General features: G+C 35.9%; 1 pseudogene; it reads right to left on the reverse strand.

Moving 5' to 3' along the window:
- LOC112627032 overlaps positions 1-11,445 on the reverse strand; it is a 46,682-nt pseudogene extending 35,237 nt beyond the window's left edge.
- Between the last annotated feature and the right edge of the window lie 5,864 nt (positions 11,446-17,309).

Here is a 17,309-nt window from a genome sequence, read left to right on the forward strand (position 1 = left end):
GACAGGATCTCATTCTGTCTCCAAGACTGGAGTGCAGTGGTGTGACTCCTGGGCTCAAATGATCCGCCCACCTCAACCTCCCAAAGTGCTTAGATTACAGACATGAGCCACTGTGCCCAGCCAAAATACAAGATATTATTCATTGTATCTAATTATATTTTTGTACCCATTAACCATCCCCATTTCCCACACCCCCCCAATCCACTGCCCTTCCCTGCCTCAGGTAACCATCCTTCTACTCTCTGTCTCCATGAGTTCAATTGTTTTAATTTTTAGCTCACATAAATGAGTGAAAATACGTAAAGTTTGTCTTTCTATGCCTGACTTCTTTCACTTAATATAATATCCTCCAGTTTTTTCATGTTGTTGCAAATGACAGAATCTCATTCTTTTTTATGGCTGATTAGTACTCCATTGTGTATATATATCACATTTTCTTTATCCATTCATCTGTTGATGGACAATTAGGTTGATTCCAAATCTTGACTATTGTGAATTGTGCTGCAAGACACATGGTAGTGCAGATATCTCCTCAATATACTGATTTTCTTTCTTTTGGGTATATACTTAGCAGTGGCATATGTACTTGTTATCAAGAATTTTCCTGAAAAACTCCTTTGAACCAATTCTAACCGGGCTTTCATTGCTATCCATCCCCTTAAACAGTTGACATAGGCAACAGTAACCGCCATGTGGCAAAACGTAATGATTGCATTACAGTTCTCTTCCTATCTGACTTCACAGCAGCATTTTTGACATGAGTGATTATCCTTTCTTTCTTGAAACACTTTCTTCCATTAAATTCCGAGACACTGTCACCTCTGTTGTCTTGTCTACCTGTTGCTCCTTTTAGTCTCCTTGGCTAATTCCAGAGAGCCACAAGATCACTGAACTTTTCATTTTTGTCAACTTTCACTGCCTGAGTGAGTTCGTTTCATCTCCTGTCTTTAAATACCATCTATTTGATGATTACTCAAATGAATACATCCTTTCCAGATTTCTTTCTTTGAAGTCTTCACATTGATATCAAGTGGGAACTTCAAAGTCAAAACAGAAATCCTGAATCTTCCTCCTCCTGCAATCTTTCTCATCTCCATAAATGGCAACTCTTTCTTTCTGTATACTCTTGCTGGTTTAGAACAGACACTTCATTATGTAGCACAGCTCTCCAATAGCCCAAGCCATTGTCTATCTACTAACTAACACCATACTGGTTAATAGACCATTGTTCGATTCTATAAGCTTAGCTGTTTCAGGGTAATGGTTACAGTAAGAAACTAAAATTTAAAGGCATCAGTCTTTTACCTAACATTCTTCATTATGAAGCAAATTCCTTGATGCTGATGAATGAGACATCTAGTCAGCAATTAGATTATTTTGATGGCAGAAACATGGTAGATAGATAGGTAGATAAGAAAATCCAAATCCAGAAAAGGTTTTTTTTTGTTTTTTTTTTTTTTTTTTTTTTTTTAGTGAGTCAAATCTCTGATCTCTCCATGATGGAAAGAGTTTAGTGTAATAGGCAAATGGATGATTGAGTCTAGTGATTTATGGCAAAATTTGAGTTTCAAATTGGTCTATCATGCTAACACCTTGACACTTACTAGGGGAAGTAGCCGGATCAGTTTGGGTGAAAGGGAGTCCATTTCACTGGGCTTATATATATTCTTTATCTATGCTATACCAGCATTTTGCAAGTCCATTGTGAACATACTGACCTAGGGGGTTACTGTGAAAAAGAAGCTGAAACCATTCACACAGAAGTTTCTTGTCTGCCTGATAATTGAGAGCCTCTTCCACAGTAGAGGCAAACAAACATTGTTCTGTGGGACACAAATACTCTCCCATGTTGAGAATATGCCAAGAGCTCCACCCAGACACGTTTTGCCTAACCCAGCTTGTCATTAATCTTCAAATATTTGGAATCCCTGATGACCTGAGCAAATTTCAGCTACTGTGTACATGTTGGATAAAGGTTTACTTCTCTTATGACTATATCTCCTTCCAGGAAAAGCGGGCAGTGAGATGTGCCATACAAATTACCACCCCACAGAAGATTTTCTTTATCCTTCAGGGACTGTCCTGAGGGTTCACTCTGGCTGGAGCCAGCATATGGTACAAAGCCAACTGTAAACCAAATTCAATTTTTTCTCCTCAAATAATCATAGGGAACTCCTTGGGAGTCCATAAATGTGGACTGATAGATAAACAGAAGCATGACAGGGATTGTCATGCTGAAAAGGTAAGTCAGATTTTCCTGCAACTTACTTTTACATTCATACACTTCTGCCCTTGACCATATGTAAAACTTTCATTTGACAATCAAGGGATGTCGGTACATCTGAATTCATGGCTTCAAATGACACGGAACAGGTTATGTGTTGCTTCACAGTGAAGGGTAAAAACGCCGAGTTATTTTTAAAATGAAAAATACTGTTTGCAGAAGACATAATTTTGCTAAAAAATTCTAGAGAAAACTGAAGTGATGATCTTTTCGTCTGGTGTTACAACATTCCATCAGGTTTCAGATAACCCTCCTACCACTACACAAAAACTCACAAGCTGTAACCTTGCTATCACTCACCCATAAGCAAGCTTCAGGTGTTTATTGAGATAAAGTGCCACATTTATTGTAGTATTTGTGCATTTCTTAACAATTTGACATTTGTAAAATTGAGCTACTGTTTTTGTTAGTTTTCTATTTTTTTAAAAATGTGTCACCAATTAAGCTGTGCCCCTGGACCCATTTTTCCCATAAACCTAGTCTAGTGACTTTGTTGTATGTTTTTGCATAATGTGGTGACTTTTAGAAACACATATGTACCACTATAACAGAACTGACTACACAACACAGTGCTGGAAGAGATTCCCACAAACAGGAAGATAAGTCAGATATTTGGAGACCAACAATAAAAGACATTTTTTTCCCCACAGAAAATGGAGTAGTAAATACTAAGGACTCAAACAAGAAAGCGGATGCAGTACCAATATATCGATTATTTACTACATAGCAGATACAATATTAACTTTTAAAGTTGAAAATTTTACAGGAGAATTCTCAAGGTAATGTCAGAATGGTAGGACAAACATCATATGACACAGAAAGGACTGGGAATGACTGCCAAGGAGATACTTTTCATTATAGACTGTTAGAAATACTTGAGTTATCTAGTCCTTAGAAAATATTTGGGTTGAGCCAATGATATGGCTACTTTGAAAAGAAAAATTAATATACCAAAATGCATGAATATGAGACTGTCGGGCATTCTTCCTTTAAGCAGTTTATATACTTAATTATGAGAGGAATGACATATTCGCAAACCAGTATTAATAGGTGATATGTTATCAATACCAAAATTTGTGCTGCGAATTCTTTGGAGATGGAATCATGTTTGCTCCAAAGAGCAGGTGTTGGTTTTGCTGTTAAAAACAAACAAAGCAATTTGGATGTAGAGAAAAAGGAGAAAACATTCTCAGAGGAAGGAAGAAGAGGGACAAAGGAAGAAGGGAGAATATGCTTGACACATTAGAAACGAGTTTCAAGAAGGAGGAAATCCAAACAGAGAAATATTGCAAGAAGTAATCCAAAGACAGTTAGAAAGACAAATTAATAGCATGTATAAAAGAGTATTTTAAGTGGGACTGTAGTTGGAAGTCAAATTAGCTAAGTGGGGTGAGGGCAGTGAGGAAATATAGAAGCGGTGGGATTCAGACCACTTGTTTTTACAAAGTTTGCCAGAAAAGATGCAGGAAAGGCACTACAATAGTTAAGGTTCAGAATGTTCAAGCAAAGTTATTCAAAAGAGCATATATCCATGCTAGAAGACAAACATGAGTCTATAAAAACCTTGAATCAATATAAACTCTTTGATCTGGAGGATAAACTATACACATGGGTCAAGATCATTCCTTATACTGAAGTGTTTTGCATTACTTTTATTGTTTTTGTTCATTTATAAATGTTTTACTTATTTACTCTAGTATCTCATTTATAAAGTGTACATTTTCATTCATAATTTATATTTTTTATAATTCTGAAGTAAAATTATGAATATTCTCATGGTTTTCTATTTAAATTTATTTGTGAATATTCTTTTCTGCTCAAATCACCTTACTTTGGAAGTGTTTTCATCAGTTTTATGATATTTGGTTTTATTCCTTGAACCACAAATCCCTGATATAGTAATCTAGAACATGGCTTAATAAAAAAAATCAATGAAGATGTCATTTAAAGGTAATCATACACAGCCAGTAAAAATGATTGTCATTAGCAGTCTTAAAAATTTGTAACACATGAGTCTTAAAATAATCTTATCAATTTGTTCAGAAACTCCAGTTAAAATAATTTTTTAAAGAATACTTTTATAATAAATTTCATTATAGTTTCATTTATAATGAAAAACAAAATAGAAAAACTCCAAATAGGGGAATAATTAAAATGAGTGTGGTATTTCTATACAGTGAAATGTTCAGTAGCAATTTGAAAATTTTTCAAATACTATATGATGATACAGGAAATTCTGAATATATAGATTACAATATCGGGAGAGGAAACAGAAAGTTAAATTTTTATTTTAATGTGAATTTAACATTATGAGTATTATGTGTATATATGGAAGAAATTTATCAAAATTAACTGTTGTCTTTTGTTTTAATTTTTCTTGATTGTGGCTTTATGGATGATTTTAACTTTTCTCTTTGCGCCTGCCTGCATTTTCCAAATTCTTTATTGTAAACATAAACTACTTGTATAATTGGAGAAATTTTTTTAAAAAATTTAAATGATAAACACACAATAACATCAAAAATACAAAATGAGAAGACAGCAAGTTAACCCAAACTCTAACAAATGTTGTACATAGAAATGACAATAGTGATATTATAGTTTTCATCATAGAGTGACTGTAATTAGAAATAAATGAATGCTTAGCTTCAATGTGTAATCTTGGAAAAAGCTGATGAGAAAAACAAAGGAGAAATCTCATTCTTTTTTGGAAAGGGCATTAGAATTTGTTTTTAAAAGCAGAAATTAGGTTTGCTACTGAATCACTGTGTTTGCTACCAGATGCTTCTCTTTAGTTTTTATGAGGATCATTGTTGTTCACCTCTAAAAAATTAACTACTGTTTGGCTAGTGTGCAAATGCTAAATCAAACACCTGCTTTCAAGACATGCACTGTTGATAGTCTGCCGACTCTAATCCATCTGATGCTAGATGTTGCATTTTTGGAGGAGGTAATATAAGAGGAATCTCCACCTCTAAATCATGGAAAAACATGGGTTTCTCCTTCTGTTCTTTTATCACATTTTTTAGCATGCACACTCTTATTTTTTTATTTTTGAAGCCTTTATATTCAATACCCATTTTCTGCTTATTATCCCATGACCGCAGGTACTAACAAGCAACTTTCTGGTAATTTTATCCTGAGATGCATCTGCTTCTTAGCTGGACATCTTTCCTTGTGTTTGCTAGGCTATGTCCAAGGTAAGTTTTGCCAAGATCCTATGTTTGCACTCAGAGATAAAATAGACAGATAGATAGATCTGTTGATACAGAGAGATGATTTTAAAATTACACACACACACACACACAAACTTCAATTCATAGGTAAAATAAGTTATTTTTTCATCTTGAATTGAGTAAGTTGCATTAATTTCAGAATCTTGAAAGAATGTGGTATATGTTTAGGTATGAAGCAACAAGTGACTTCTCCATTCATCAAAAGTTTGTTGAATGCGTGTTTAACCAGTAGAACACAAGAACCTGTGGAGCAGACAAAGATTAATTATACCTGTACTCATGCAACAATGTTTGTGTTCCAAACAAATTATATTTGCTTGTGTTTAAACGATGCATAAATCTGATGCGTGCAGATGAACGTGTGTTCAGGATGAGTGAGCACACTTGTTTGAATGTCATATTTATCCCTGTATTTTGTCAGAAAATTAACTTCTTTGGAGTTTGTGCTTGAGCTGAGCATATGGTTGTTGATCTCTGGAGATGACAGCCTATCTGAGCAATAGCTCCTTATGGCTCCAGCTCTCCTCGGCTGGCAGATGCTTTGGGCTTTTCTACAATTAAGTGGAGATCATCACTGTTTTCTTTGAGCACTGCTGTGCCTTGTACTCTGAAGTGTTTTGTTAATCACTGTCTGCCTTCGACAGAAGCTGCCAAAGCTCTCATTAAGTTTGAATTTTGAGATGTCATGCTCGAATGATGGAATTTCATCCTTTTTCTGCATGAATGGAATTGGCTATGGAAAGGTGCCAGAAAAAAAAAAATCATGTCACTAAAGTATACTTGCTTTATATTTCAGAGATAAAACAAAAGGCAGTTGGGGGAGGGGGATTCCCAATAATTTGTCAACCCTGGAGCATGTAGTTTCCTAGGTGATATAATTGTTGGGTGCTCACCCTTATTAACAGGAATGGTTCCTTCATTGCATAGATCAACGATCAGTCATTTCCTTGTTCCCTAAGTGAACTTCAAATGTCTTTTCTTACTGACTCCAAGACCTTTCATGGCATTTGATATCGACTCTTGGTATGTTGAAACAGAAAGTAGATGTAAGTTGCACACAAGTAAAGCAATTGCTTTAATAACCTGTCTGTCTAATTGGAGGCAAGTGAAGATATTTGATAGTAAAAGAAAAAAAAAAAATCCGTCACTTTGCCCTTCAAAATAATTGTGTGAAGTTGTACAGAGACTAAAAACTAAATGCATCTGTTGACTATTTAATGATTTGCTGCAGGAAACTAAGTGTTATGGGAAATACAGTTTGAAAAGACATTACCCATTTCTCTTGGTGAATCTAATTGTTTCAGTTGAATGAGGAAAAGTAGAAAGTAAGCCTTAAAGAAAAAAAATACTTAGAGTAATTAGCTCTAATGCCTAATCACTTGAGTCATAAAACATTTAGAAATGTATTAAACTGATCTATAAAGTCTTATACATGCAAACACTGACATCTTCCACTTGTTAACAAACTTCAAAGGCAACACTGTTTTTGTGTCCAATGTGTCTGTGGCTCAATTATTTTAGTCAACAGCTTATGTGATGGATATTTTATGGACACATTTTAATGGTCACAAACAAAACAAAATTCAAACCTGTTACTTAGCAGTAGGAAGAAAGCTGGCTACTCTGGCTGCAGTAATCCTGCAGCCTCTTGACTTCTGTATGAATACAACATGCATTTTCCATAAGGACAGAAACAGATTTTTATAACACACTGTTTAAGTACAATGCCCACCCTTTTAGATTATTTTATTGAATGTGCATATTGAAAGTGCTGGAGTAAAATGTTGATTGAGACTTTTGAGGCAAAACATTAGCTAATGAATTTTATAGGTGATTAGAAAATTACTATTATTTCTGCACTCTTGGAACACTTGAGGAATATGCTCTAGGAAACTTGTTGCTGTAACAGCAGATGAGAAACGTAAGATCTTCGACAGAAACTAAGAAAAACTTTCAGGTAAGTGTATGTTCCTATAAATTCCTGATTTCATCTTTTGTCCTATGTTTAGACGGAGAAGCTGACCACTTGTCTGACATAAATTCACTTATACCATGAGATCCTACTCCTATTACCCAAAATATCAGCTCCACCTTAGGTTAAAGAACTGCCTTTAGAAAGAAAAATAACATTAAGTTACAAATATCCCTTGAGCTAGATTTTTCTCTTTTCACATCAGTAGGAATTAGTACATCCTACTTAGCTCACTGTCTCCTATTAGAGAACAAAACGTGAGGGTAGCTGCCAATTTTAATAAGATCTGAAAGGCCTAGTGTAGAGCATTTCTCACAGAGCTGACTGGCAGAGTGCTTACTCGTTGGATGTACTTGATGTTTCAGAAACGAGATGGTGGTGCTCTGGTACACAGGGTTGCGAGAACTAAGGGAAAACATGTTAACTCGATCTATTTGACAATTTAAAATCCAAGTTCACTCCCGTGCTATTTCAGGGGAAGATGTAACAAATATTGGAAAAAAAAAATATGGCTAAAATATCTGGCCTCTGTTCATAGATTTGAGACATATGGGTTACAGAGAAACCACATAAACTATCTGAACTTCATTATTCACTCTGTGTACCTCAAAGTGACATTGTGACTATAATATAAATTGAGTATGGAGGACCACTGAAAACCTAAAGCACTGTGCAGTGGTAAGGCAACATAACACCAACATTTAACTTCAAAACCTAGTCCTTTCTTCACTGACTCCTTTTTCTAGATTCTAGATTTCAGGAAGTATTCACATCTATAGTGACTCAAACACATATTCTTTTAAAGAATTTTCTATAATGGTAACGATAGAGCACTTGGCAACTCTAGGTCTTTCTCTCTATATAATACTTGTGCATTGAATGTATGTATATCATTGAGATCTATATTCTTTGATTTATGATAGCTGTTTAAATATATTCATATTTATCTTTAGAATTTGTGTACATATTTATTTATCTCGAATATTGTCCAAAATTAAAGGAATATTATCTGCCTGGAATAAGTTTAATTATTCAAGTTCATTTTCATTAAATGATTTTGAAATGTGTTAAAGTAGAGACTAAACTACAAGAACATCCTGACATTGGTAAGAAATCTGTCAAATAATTTGAAAAAATTTAATCAAATTCAAAATGGAAGACCTCTTTTTTAATTCAAAAAATTTCTTTTCTCTAATTGGTAAAGTGCAAATGAGGTAGAAAGATAAGTTTTATCATTTTTAAATGCACCATTTTTTTCTAAAAAAATAAAAGTGGTAACTCATCATTTTAGAAAATACAGAGAGGTAAGTAAATAAAACCAAAAATATGGGGGTTAAGGACAGACATAATCCCATTACTCAGAAATAACCAAAGATATTGGTCAGGCATATGAAAAGGTACTCAACATCACTGGTATTAGAGAAGTTCAAATCAACACCACAATGAGATGTCATCTCCCCCCATTTAAAATGGCTTTCATCCAAAAGACAGGCGATAATAAATGCTGGAGAGGATGTGGAGAATAGGGAACCCGCGTACATTGTTAGCGGGAATGAAAATTAGTACGACCACTAAAGGGGATAGTTTCGAGATTCCTCAAAAAATTAGAGCTACCATATGATCTAACAGTCTCACTGCTGGGTATATACTTGAAAGAATGAAACTCAATATATCAAAGAGATATCTTTACTCTCATATTTATTGCAGCACTGTTCACAATGGTCATTATTTGGAAGCTACCTGTGTCTGTCAACAGAGGAATGGATAAAGAAAATATGGTACATATACACAATGGAGTAGTATTCAGCCGTAAAAAAGAAGGAGATCCTGTCATTAGCAAAAGCATGGATGGAGCTGGAGGTTATTATGTTAAGTGAAATAAATCAGGCAAAGAAACACAAACTTCACATGTTCTCACTTATTTGTGGGGGCTAAAAAAAATCAAAACAGTTGAACTCCTGGAGATAAAGAATAGAATGATGGTTACCAGAGGCTGGGGAGGGTAGTTGGGGCTCAGGGAGAAGTGGGGATGGTAAATGGCATCAAAAAATAGTTAGAAAGAATGAATAAGATATAGCATTTGATAGAACAACAGGATGACTATAGTTAATAATAATTTAATTGTACATTTAAAAATAACTGAAAGAGTACAATTAGATTGTAATACAAAGGATAAATGTTTGAGGGTACGGATATCCCATTTTCCAAAATGTGATGAGTATGCATTGCATGCCTATATCAAAGTATCTTTTCATGTACCCCATAAATATAGACATCTACAATGTACCCACAAAAATTAAAAGTATAAAAAAATTGCTGTTGGTCCCTTATAGTATGTTTTTTCTTTTATGTAAATATGATCATCTCAATTATTGTATAATATTGAATCCTGTGCTTTCCATTTAACATTATATGAAACTATATGTATTGTTAAAATTCTAAAACAGCTTTTTGTATGTATAATTTCACATACACATTGTTATATATATGTATATATATTCTTTGTATGTATGTGGATTATTTTGTCAATATTATGCTATCGTGAGCACTTAGTATTTTTCCAGTGTTTTGCTGTTCTACATAAAAATACACTAAATGTTTTTCCAAATAAAACTTTTTCTGAACTTGTTCTCATTTTCTTATTTTAGAATATAAGGAATTTAATTCCTGCCTAAAAGGTCATGTGAGAATTGTTCAGGTTTTGATATATAAGGCTAAATTTCATATTTGGACTTTGATTTAAAACTTGATAGACTTTTGATTTTCCATCAATAGAATCATATTTCACTGAACTTCTGATTAGGAGAGTGAAAACCTTGTAAAGTTTTTCTTTCTTTTTACGTGCCAGTGCCCCCAGTGTGAGCACACACAGACACATATATATTACAAAACAGAGAAGAAAATGTTTTGCATAAAAGTATCTAATGTCTTTCTTTCTTGAAGGAAATGTAAATGACAATGCTGAAATATATAGTACTTATTGGCAATGTAACCTCTTGAGTGTTAGCAGAGAAGGCAGAAAAGTTACCCCACCATCTTGTTTTTCAGATGTTCTCTAGCACCACCGTTCTTATCTTCTCAGTACCTATTCTCTTTCTTCCCTCCATACTCGCTCCTCTCATCTCCACTCCATCACCATTACCACACTGGCTTTGAAACATCGCTAAAGAATTTTTAAGGAATACAATCCAAAATGGTACAATAATTTACATCATCTACATTAACATAATGAGTCTTTTTTTTGGTAATCTATTTTATTAGATCTTTGTGAAAGTTAAACTAGATAACTCACATTAAATATTTGATAGAGTGCCTTATGAATGTTCAACAAAGCATTACGTTTCATTTCTCCTCATGTTATTAATAAACTGACAGAGCAGTGATGTAACACTAGAAAGCTTATAAGGTATCTATAATTAATGTCCAATATGTATTAAAAGTACACTAGCTGGGGTAAAAAAAAAAAAAAAAAAATCCAAAAGTTTGGGAAAATCTTCCTCAGGGAGACAAGTGCTATCACTAAACACATAGCTATCTAGGGACATGCATCCATTCCTTTTCTGCTAACATTTTGGAGAATTTTCTGGGATAAACATGACTACAAGAGTTTTCAGAGGTTATAATATTTTTAGTGTTTGGAATCAAACAAAAAAAGTAGAATTTAAGATAGATTGTTGTCTCTGTACTTCTATTTTTCCGTCTTTGTTAAGACAATATGTTTTATGTATAACTTAGTGGTACCAGTATGAACTAAGTGCCAAATACTTTGGAAGTGTTAAACTTATAAATATCGGGATTTATTTAAAATACAAAACTGATTTAATTGTACTCATATTTTAATGACACATGTATTTTTGAGTATTTCAAAACAATCCATTTAAACAGTGCTATCTCCTCACCTTTAAAAAGACAGCATTGGATGGCAAGTCTTTAAGAAAACTTAATTTCTCCATCGTGATATTAGTAACATCTATACCAAATTTACAATATTTCTTTCTGCATTAATCATATAGAAAGACAATCAACAGGCTATTTTAAAAATGTTGTAAGAAAATTATTACTGGCATCAAACCCTATATTGTCACATATTATACCCTCACCTTCAGACAATGGAAATGTAAATAAAAGTAGATTGGGTTCATGTACTAATATTCTGAATAAAATTAAATCCTACCAATTAAAGACAACAGAATAAAATATTTTGAATATTTCAGCAGATATATTTGAAAAATATTCTACCCCTAACAAAATTAGTTTGCACTACTAACACATATTATTATAAGCCAGATCAGGCTGATGTCTCCTGCTAATGCTTCACAGAATTACGCTTTTTATAACCAAGGAAATGGAATGTGCACTCTAAAAGTATCTACATAATCATCTCCCTTCAGAACAAACCCAAAGTTTTGAATCTTGAGGAATACAAAGCACAAACTATCATTTACAGATTCTAGGGCAGATGGATAAGGCTAAATTTTTTTGGCCTTTGTCTTAAACACATGATGTGTCTCTTTTTTCTTAAATATATATGAGTATACTCTCACAGGTACGTATTAAAGTAAATTTTATTTGGTTTATATGTACTTTTTAAAACATGTCTCCTCTGACCACAGTGATTCTAGTCTTCCCTACATACTTCCTTAGCTGGGCCCCCAGAATCTTCTCTCCATTTTCCTGTCCTTCTTCCTTATGCACACCCCATTCCAGAATAAGAATATAAGTGCTATTTCAATCAATATTTGTTTCCTTACCAGGAATTAACCTTCAAGGGAACAATTATGATTGCTTCACTTTTGTCATCTATTGGTTCTGCCCAGATGTTATTCTAATTATTTCCCCCAAAAAGAACCCTACATACAATGTATTCTACCCTCAAGGAATAAACACTTGAAAAAGGAAAAAAAACCTTGTATGTATAATTGTATCGGGAGTTTCTTCCTTCCAGTGGGTTCGTGGTCTCGGTGACTTCAAGAATGAAGCTGCAGACCTTGGCGGTGAGTGTTACAGCTCTTAAGGGTGGTGCATTTGGAGTTTGTTCCTTCAGATGTGTCTGGAATTTTTTCCTTCCAGTGGGTTCGTGGTCTCGCTGACTTCAAGAATGAAGCCGCCGACCTTCGCAATGAGTGTTACAGCTCTCAAGGGTGGTGCCTGGAACCAAAGAGTGAGAAGCAGCAAGATTTATGGTGAAGAGCAAAAGAACAAAAATTTCACAGCGTGGAAGGGAGCCCAAGCAGGTTGCTGCTACTGGCTGGGGAGGCCAGCTTTTATTCCCTTATTTGTCCCCACCCACGTCCTGCTGATTGGTCCATTTTACAGAGCGCTGACTGGTCCATTTTACAGAGCATTGATTGGTCCACTTTACAAACGTCTAGCTAGCTACAGAGCACTGATTGGTGCGTTTTACAATCCTAGCTACAGAGTGCTGAGTGGCACATTTTACAAGTCTCTTGTAAGACAGAAAAGTTCTCCAAGTCCCCACCCAACTCAGAAGTCCAGCTGACTTCACCTCTCATAATGACCATAAAAATTTAAGGTGCTTTTAGTTTTTGCTTTACAGAAAATATAACTATGTTGTTAGTCATCAAATATGTAGAGAAAAATAATCATGTGTTACAATGAAATCTAATGAGAAAAACGTAATAAAAAAGCTGATATTCAGCTGCTGACCTTAAAAAATAGGATGACATTGCTTCTCAGCCTTTCGGCTAAGATTAAGTATGAAAAATAGGATTACATATTTGGTCCCTAGTTTTGCAGTCAAGGGAATTAATTTCGGAGAAAAATGTTGAGCTTCTTTTTTTTTTTTTTTTTAATTTAGTTTTGAGGTTGGAAGATCATGTCACAGAACCATTTTAATACCTAAAATATTTTTGTTTACAATTTTGTTATTTTGCAACAAGTTAAAATACTAAAGAGAAAGTAAATGATATAGTAGAAATGTCTTCTGGTCCAGAGTGAATTAGGAGTTATGAAGAATAGAGATGTTGAGACAAGAGAGTTGGCCTGACTGTCTCTTGTTGAAGATTGAGAGAGGGGAAGGAGGGTTCAGTAAGGTGCATGGAGCGGGGAGATCAAAGGTACAATCACATCAACATGGCAGATCTTTGTGATCCTGTAGCAAGAACTCGAGCTTAGCTAGTATAAAATAGACAAGACCAAGGACCAGATGACAATATGTCTACAGAGTCTGCTGGAAGAAATATGGCAAATTGAATTATTGCTCCCAATACCTCACTAGCTTCTCTCATAGAAGTATACATTTAAGGCCTTTAACATGTAGATTTCCAGGGCTTCTGACCAGAGTATGAGGATTATACACCCCTCCACCCCACCACCATACATTGATTTTGGTTTGGACTTATGTCTTTCTTTGGCCAGTGTGCTCTAGGTAGAAGTGGCAGTGTGCCAGTTTTGAGCCATGACCTTAAGAGGTACTGCATGGGCCCCTCTTGCTCTTCTGGTCTCTATCATGAGAAGATCACAACCTGGGTAGCAATGACTCTCTGAATACTAAGCATATGAAAAAAACCACATCAGACCTGCAGGGAAAGTAGAGCCACCTAAGCCAAACCACAAACCTATGACCCACAACGAAAATAAATGTCTTTGTATGACATTGATATTTGGGGGACATTTTTGCGTGTGCAAAATTATCACAGGAGAAATCTGATAATATAGGGAGGATTCAGCAGAAGGACCTTGCCATGGGATGGCTCTCCTTCCAGGGCTACAGATCAGACTCTCCAAGATCAAATGTGAGAACTGTGCTAACTCCAGCATGAGCCTAGATGAGGCCTATCAGTAGAGGAATACTCCCTCTTCCCAAAGATACTAAGAGATCAGATTAGGTTATGTCATCAGAGTCTTCCCTTTCCAAGGCCAGCTGGGCAAAGAGTACCTATGTGGACAAAAAATATAACCTTATAAATCAGAGGGGACAGTGAACATTTTATCCAAGCGCCTGACATTTCCTTGTTTCCATAAGTTCTCAGGCATTTCTGCTACACTTAGAATTCATCTTCCAAGAAGAAAATTGAAATGAGGGGGCTGTGAAACAGAAATAATTATTCAAGAAAAAATAAACACTTCTTAAATAGACAATGTATATCGTCACTCCGTTTGGGCTTTAAAAATTAGCCATTTAGGCTAGGTGCAGTGGGTCATGCCTGTAGTCCCAGCACTTTGGGAGGCCAAGGCTGGCAGATCATGAGGTCAGGAGTTCAAGACCAGGCTGGCCAAGATGGTGAACTCCCGTCTCTGCTAAAAATACAAAAATTAGCCAGGCGTGGTTGAGCTTCTTTCTGAGCACCTGTAATCCCAGCTGCTTGGGAGGCTGAGGCAGAGAATTGCTCAAACCTGGTAGGTGGAGGTTGCAGTGAGCCGAGATTGCGCCACTGCACTCTAGCCTGGGTGACAGAGCGAGACTCCATCTAAACAAAACAAAACAAACAAACAAAATTAGCCTTTTAATTCCTTGTTTGCATTCACCTGATAACTACAAATTAGGGGGTTAGGATAAAGACTAGACTGGTTCTGGGCAAAATAAAGATACTTTTCTCTATTAATCAAGAACTACATTGGATTACAACTAGTTAAAATGGTTTGTTAAGGTTTCAAGGAGGAAGTAGGATATATAAGCAGAATTATGAAAGGATAGGAAAAGATAAATTGTGGTGAAAGATGAGTGGTGTGGGTCTCCATTTTGTTTCCCTCTATCCACAGTTGGTGCTTCCATGTACCCTGTGGTTGTTTGTGAAGAAAGAAAATCACTCAAAGGAAACAAAGACAGTTTCACAGTTCAGTTCTTGCTTATCCAAAAAGAGTAAAGAGCATGCCAAAGGGTGTAATTTCTTTTTAACTTAAGATTTCTGTATGTTTTTAAATACTACTTTTCTAAATAGACTATTCCCATGAAGTTTAAAAGGCAAAGAAAACGCAAACATTGCAACCTTATCAATTGTTGCGAAATCACTACCGATGGAAACTTTTGTACTTAGAGTGTACTATTCTGCTGAGTAAATAAAATGATTCAGCTGTTGCTCTTATTATTTTCATTTACTTTGAATCACAGAGGATATCGATAGGCTTTTAAGTTCATAAAATGTGCACACTGATGAATATAAATAGCTATTTCTTAAAAATTGCATCTCTGGACATTTTTTTTAATCAACAAATACCTACTTATGGATTGGGTCTGGTTGTGGATCTAGTCCATAATTCCATAATTTTGGTTCTTGCATATTATTGATCCTTAGTCTGTTACTTTTTATATTTGTTATGGATTGAATGTTTGTGTTCTCCTGCAAATTCATATATTCAAATCTTAACCCCCCAATATGATGATATCAGGAGGTAGTAAGAGGAGAAGCCGGCTGGGCTTCTGGGTCTGGTGGGGATGTGGAGAACTTTTCTGTCTAGCTAAAGGATTGGAAACACACCAGTCAGCACTCTGTGTCTAGCTAAAGGATTGTAAACACACCAATCCGTGCTCTGTGTCTAGCTAAAAGTTTGTAAACGCACCAATCAGCACTTGTAAAATGGACGAATCAGCAGGACATGGGTGGGGCCAAATAAGGGAATAAAAGCTGGCCACCTGAGCCAGCAGGGGCAACCCACTTGGGTCCCCTTCCATGCTGTGGAAGCTTTGTTCTTTTGCTGTTAGCAATAAATCTTGCTGCTGCTCACTCTTTGGGTCTGCACTACCTTTATGGGCTGTAACACTCACTGCGAAGGTCTGCAGCTTCACTCCTGAAGCCAGCCAGACCACGAACGCACCGGGAGGAATGAACAATTCAGGATGCGCCGCCTTTAAGAGCTGTAACACTCACTGGGAAGGTCTGCAGCTTCATTCCTGAAGTCAGTGAGACCATGAACCCACCAGAAGGAATAAACTCTGGACACATCTGAACATCTGAAGGAACAAACTCTGGACACACCATCTTTAAGAACTGTAACACTCACTGGGAGAGTCTGCGGCTTCATTCTTGAAGTCAGTGAGAACGAGAATCCACCGGAAGGAACCAGTTCCAGACACAGTAGGACCTTTTGGAGGTAATTACATCATGAGTGGAAAGCTTTTATCAATAGGATTAGTGCCCTTATAAAAAGAGATAAGAGAGAGATGATTTTTTTTTTCTCCCGGCCATGTGAGAACAAAACGAAAAATAATTAGCCATTTCAAAGGAGGTAAAGTGTCCTCACCAGACGCTAGATCTTCTGGGGCTTTGATCTTGGACTCCCCAGCCTCCATAACCATGAGAAGTAAATGCTGTTTAAGCTACCCAATCTGTGGTGTCTCAAGATGGCAGCCTAATCAGACCAACACAATAATCAAATAACATATTACCTTAATATGTCACAAATATCTACCATAGGCAATTAAGTTTTTTTTGTGTTCTTATTGATTACAAAACCAATAAAACATAAAGAAATAAATTTATTTATTTATTTATTTTTGACAAGTCTCGCTCTGTCACCCAGGCTGGAATGCAGTGGCGCGATCTAGGCTCACTGCAAGCTCCACCTCCCAGGTTCACACCATTCTCCTGCCTCAGCCTCCTGAGTAGCTGGGACTACAGGTGCCTACCACCACACCTGGCTATTTTTTTTTTTTTTTTTTGTATTTTTAACAGAGACGGAGTTTCACCATGTTGGCCAGGATGATCTTGATCTCCTGACCTCGTGATCCACCCACCACGGCCTCTCGCAGTGCTGGGATTATAGGCATAAGCCACCGTGCCCAGCCGAAAGAAATATATTTATTGACTGGATGTCAGTATGATTGATTTCCGGTCTATCTCTGCTGACTTAAAAAAGT

The sequence above is a fragment of the Theropithecus gelada genome, chromosome 6 (genome assembly GCF_003255815.1).
Source record: "Theropithecus gelada isolate Dixy chromosome 6, Tgel_1.0, whole genome shotgun sequence".
NCBI classification, from domain to species: domain Eukaryota; kingdom Metazoa; phylum Chordata; class Mammalia; order Primates; family Cercopithecidae; genus Theropithecus; species Theropithecus gelada.